The sequence below is a fragment of the Vombatus ursinus genome, unplaced genomic scaffold (assembly GCF_900497805.2).
Source record: "Vombatus ursinus unplaced genomic scaffold, bare-nosed wombat genome assembly UNPS02014791.1, whole genome shotgun sequence".
In the NCBI taxonomy this organism is placed as follows: domain Eukaryota; kingdom Metazoa; phylum Chordata; class Mammalia; order Diprotodontia; family Vombatidae; genus Vombatus; species Vombatus ursinus.
The window spans coordinates 35,411,538-35,417,537 of record NW_020954569.1 but is presented as its reverse complement, the minus strand read 5'-3'; positions in this window follow the sequence as shown (position 1 = coordinate 35,417,537).

Genomic DNA, 6,000 nt, shown 5'->3' with positions numbered 1-6,000 from the left:
TGTGTGTGTGTGTGTGTGTGTGTGTGTGTGTGTGTGTGTGTGTGTGTGTTTGACATAGTGTGACCTGCATTTTAGGGTAAGTGCTTTGGCAGCTAAGTGGAGGATGCATTGGAGTAGAGAGACTTCTGGAAGGCAGGCCAACTAGCAGGAGATTGCAGTTGTCCAGGCATGAGGAAATAAAGTCTTGCACCAGTGGGGTGGAGAAGAGAAGGAGGTATATTTAAGACATATTACAAAAGTAAAATCAACAGGCCTTGGTGAGACAGATGGGATGTGGATAATGAGGAGTTGAAGATGACATCTATGTTACAAGCCTGGCTGTTTGAGAGGGTAGTGGTGCCTTTGACACTAATAGCAAAGTTTGGAAAGGCTGCTGGAATTGATAATCAAAGGGTTGAGGGAAAGATGATGAGTCCAGTTTTGGACATTTTTAGTTTAAGATATCTATAGGACATTTAGTTTGAAACGTCTAATAGGTAATTTGGAGGGGTAAAACTGTTGTTGCTATTGTTCAGTCATTCAATCGTATTCTGACTCTTTGGGACCGCATGGACCATACCTTCCATGGAATTTTCTTGGCAAAAGTACTGGAGACGTTTGCCATTTTCTTCTCTGGTGGATTAAGGCAAACAGGGGTTAAGTCACACAGATAGTGTGACTGAGGCTGAATTTGAGCTCAGGTCTTCCTGACTCTAGGCCCAATGCTCTATCCACTTAGCTGCCTCCTGATGGAAGACTAGAGGTCACTAAAAAAGTTAAGGCTATACAAGTAGATGTGAGAATCATCATCATAGATATAATTGAATCCGTGGGGGCTGATTAAATCACCAAGTGAAATAGTATCAAGGGAGAACAGAAGAGGGCCCAAGACTGAGCATTGTGGGATACCCACAGTTAGTGGGTATGACCTGGCTGTAAATCCAGCCAAGGAGACTGAGAAGCAATAGTCAGATAGGTAGGAGAAATAGGAGAGAGTAGTACCTCCCAAAAAAACCTAGAGAGAAGAGAGTATCAAGGAGATGAGAACTATCAATAGTTTCAAAGGTTGCAGAGAGATTAAGAAAGACGAGGACTGAGAAAAGGTCATTAGATTTGGCCATGAAGAGATCACTAGTAACTTTGGAGAGAGCAGTTTCATTTGAATAATGAAGACAGGAGTCAGACTGTATGGAGATAAGAAGAAAGTAAGAAAGAAAAAGAAAAAAGTCGTTTAAAGCAATTTAGCTATAAGAAGGAGAAGGGATATGAGATATAGCTAGAGGATATGGATCACAAAAATTTGAGTGAGAGGAGAGAGAGATTCGGGTGAGAGAAAGAGAGAGTAATCTGGCCTATTGTCTTATCACTTCCAAGTTATAGACCCAGTTCACTGTTTGTCAGCAGTGCCTGTCTAAATTATGTGCTGACAGGAAAAAAATAGATTGACCATTTGAACATTCGTACCTGGGAAATGTGTATTCTTCATCCACTTACGTTTTCCAACGTGAATTGTTAGGCTAAGCCCTTTTCAATGGCCACTCATCTCTTCAAGAGGGCTATATAGTGTGCTGCAGCTTATTGAAATCAGTCCTCTGGAGAATGTCACCAGATGGAATCCAAATTAATTAAAAAACCTGTGCAGCGAATGCTTCATGACTGTGATCAATACATTTGTCAGGCATATTTGATGTCTCATTTGAAATTGATAATTAAAGAGTCATTAAATAAGGTTATGTTTATGGTCAAATCTATAGTATCAGGTAATTGATTTTAATGTATACATGCATGGACAATGCCTTGTTGGAAGGGACTTTTTAAGGCTACATTTTATGCTGAGTGAAATGCTTCTTTGCTATCCAACAAATAGTAAACACTATGAAATACTGTATTCTCAACTCATCTTGGCCATTTACATGATTGTAAAGATGTGGTATTTTGTAGATTATCCTTGATTTGTGTGCTGAAAATTCTCATAAAGATTTTATAGAAATTAAAAATTAGGCGCATGGTTTGACAGTTATGGATGTTTTTTTCCTCACCACATGCCCCTCCTCTGCCTTTTTAGTAACTATATCACAAAATGGTAGTTTCTTTCTTTCTTTCTTTTTTGGAATTATATCTTTCTTTGAGACATCTTTAAAATAAACCTCTCAGAGGGAAAAAATCAGACATCTAGAACATAAAGGGATGTTCAGGAATTGGTGAGTAGTTGAACTAATTGTGGTATATGAATGTAATAATATACTATTGTGTTTATAAGAAAATATGAAAGATATAATTTCAAAGAACTTCTAATGAACTGATCCAGAGTGAAGTGAGCAGAACCAGGAAGATGATTTATATAAAGACAATAGCATTGTAAGGAAAAACAATTTTGAAAGTCTCTGATCAAAATAATGAAACATTCATGTTTATAGAGGACTTATGATGAAGCATGTTAACCACTTCCAGACAAGGAGATAATAGGTTCAAAGTGTGGGAGGAAACATACATTTTTTGTTTTTTAGGCAATTGGGGTTAAGTGACTTGCCCAGGGTCACATAGCTAGTAAATGTCAAGTGTGTGATCTGAAGCCAGATTTGAACTTAGGTCCTCCTGACTTCAGGGCCAGTGCTGTATTCACTGTGCCACCTAGCTGCCCTGGAAACATACATTTTTGGATGTGATTGTTGCATAGATTAAGTTTGCTTGACTGTACTTATTTGATACAAGATTTTGTTTTCTTTTCTTCTTGTTTTTAATTAGAAGGCAGTTAGCAGTAGTGATAACCATTAAAAGAAGTCTGTGAAATATTTTTTAAATGCAGAGAAGAGAACAACAGAAAGTCCAGAAAGAAGCACAGACAAGCAGGACAGTTTTGAAGGTAATATATGGAAATTATTATACATTTTAAAAAGTAGTATGAAATGGAGACAATTTGCAATGCAAGTTTTATAAGCATAATTCTTTCTGTGTTCTACTGTGTGCATACAAAATGTTCTTTGGGGGGGGTATTTAGAGTTTAGAAAAAAAATTAAAAATTAAATTAAAAAAAAAACACCAAAATAAACTCCTCAGTGCTTTCTCAATTATCACTTCCATCACTGATTGTTTTTGTATTGTCAAGTCTAGCCAATTTTTTCAACATCATCATATTAAAGCTATTTCTGCCCCACCTATCCTCTTTTCTACTCGTCCACTTGCTGTGCATATCTAATGTTTCCAAGTCTTTTTATTTCTACCTTCATGATACCTTTTGCATTTGTCACTTCCTCTACATTCACACAGACATCACTCTGGTGCAGGCCCTCATCTCTTCGTGCCTTTTGATTGTTCTCTCTGCCTCAAGTTTCTACCCACTTCATTCCATCCTCCATTTAAGATGCCAAAGTGATTTACCTAATGCAGAAGTCTCACCATGCCACCCCTAAGCCACTACTCAATAATCTCTAATGATTCTTTATTACCTCCAGGATCAATTATAAAATGCTCTGTTTTGCATTTAAAGTCCTTTGTAATCTTGCCAATTCCCATCTTTCCAGTCTTCCGACACTTTACCCAGCTCCATATACCTTATGATCCATTAACACTTGCCTAACTTTCTCATCATGGCACATCATTCTATCTCCCAAATTGGTACTTTTTGTCTGTTCCTTATGCCCAGGATGCTTTTTCCTTAACTCTGCCCATTGGCTTTCTTCAAGATTCAGTTCAAATTAAATTGGTCAGTGCTCACACTATTTAGAGATTTCAACCTGTCTTCTTGAAGGTAATACTCAATCTGTGCAGATGTGACTTCAGAGGGATCTACAAGCTTTTGGTCTCTTTCTTTTCTTAATCCTGAACTCTTTTTCTATCACGAATTTCTCTATCCTGCCCTAGACCTACCTTCATGGTAAAGCCTCCAAGTAACAATTTATGCTTGAGGGTTTTTTTTTGGTAGAATTTCATCTTTTTTTTTTTCACAGAACCTTTTTTATTTAATTCTCTACAAGTACATTTTTGTTGTTGATTAGTTGTATCTGACTCTTCACGACCCCATTTTGTGATTTCTTGGTAGAGACGCTGAAGTGGTTTGCCATTTCCTTCTCCAGCTCATTTTACAGATGAGGAAACAGACAAACTTGCCCAGGGTCACACATCTAGCAAGTGTCTGAGTCCAGATTTGAACTTAGGTCCTCCTGACTCCAAAGCTGGTGCTCTATTCCCTATTTGCCCCATCTATCTGCCCCATAAGTATATTAGCTGCAGTTATTTTCATGGTGGTCTTGTTGCTTATGAGATTATGAGCAGTACAAGGCTAGATGTTTCTTGTTGTTTTAGACAGAAGATTGCAATTAATTTCACCAGCTCCTTCATTTGCTTCTCCAAGGAAGAACTGGATTCTTTCCTATTTAGCTACAACTTTCTTATATTGACAGATTTCACTTAAGGTGAAAATGTCAAAACTAATGTGACTTCTTCCAGTAGTATATAAATTCATTGTTGAATGAACAAAGTTCTCACATTTAGAATACCAATAATAAAATTAATGTTTTAGGCAAGCTGGGTTCAAATCTTACCTCTGAAGATTAACACCTGTGGAATATTAGTTAATTCACTTAATTTCCCTCAGCCTGTTTTCTCATTTGTAAAGTACTGGGGTTGGATTAAGTGGCCTCTGAGATTCCCCTTTAAACTCTAGATCTGTTATTCTCTGACATTATGATCTATGACTATACGTATGATTCTTAGCATGCTCAGCTGCCATCACTGCGAAATTGGAAGAAGGCTAAGGGACAGCCTTATACAGCACTGAGGACTGTTTTGTATTTTTCTTTATTTCACTCCTCAAAAGTCATTCTTTGATGTATCATTGTGGTGAAGAGATGAAACAGGCCTCCATTCTGCTGCCTATGCCAGAAGAATGTACAGTCTGGTAGGTTCTACAAGCCTGTAATGTTAGTCATATAATCTCAGTGATGGTCATTACTTGTTCTATAAAGACCGGTTTGACTAGGTATAGAGAGTCTCCCTACCAACAGCTTAATCATTGGAGATGAATTCTTTGATGATGGGGACCCACACAACAAAAACAATTTTAAAATGAAAGTTTGAATAACATTGTAAGAACTGAATTTTACCTTTTTTGCAAACAACCAGTATCCAAAGTGATCTAATGAGGTTATCATCATTCAGACTTGTTTCCCTTGAATCTTTTGATAGACTTCAAGGTGAAGAATAGAATCTGAAAATTAAAAGTTTTCATAATACTAAAGATAGTGTAAAGTTACTCTATTTTACAAGGCATTTGTATCCACCCATAGGAATCCTTCTATGTCCCTTATCATTGTATATTGTTCCAGTGATATTAGCCAGATAGGAAGGATCAGTTTTTTTATTAAAAATATATATTGTCCAGGAACATATGGTCATTCCATTGTCAAAGCAATATGTAATAATGAAAAAAATTTCAAAGGATAGGCATTGAACTTGCAAATTCTCACAGCAGAAAAAGTAGATTTTCTGTGAAACTTCACATTTTAGGTGATGAAGTCAATAGCTTCCACAAAATAATGATTCCCACCTGTCTTCAATAATGACCATAGGGAAATGGGACTTACTACACCAGAATACTGGGACATACTACACCAGCTGTAGGATAATAAAATTCAAGCTGAAATTTTCTTAACCGATCATCAAAGAACCAACCAATAAGAAAGCAATCGTTAAACACTCATTATATGCCAGACATGGTGCCAGGTTTGTGAGATTGTAGTTTTTAGAGAAAATATCTAGTCCTCTACCTCTTTGCTTATGTGATTGAGACAATGTTTTCTACGATAGTTGTATTAAAATCACCACATTTTAATGAATTGTAAGTTTTTATAAGGTAGAAAAAAAGGAAATCAAGAAAATACTGAATCCTTAGCTATTAAATACTCAGTATAATATGTTCATGATTTGCTTTAATAAGAAAAATTGTTTTGAGTATTTCAAGCTGTGTTATCTTTTTGCAGGAACATCAGTTATTTTAAGCATTAACTTATAAAAATTAGAAAC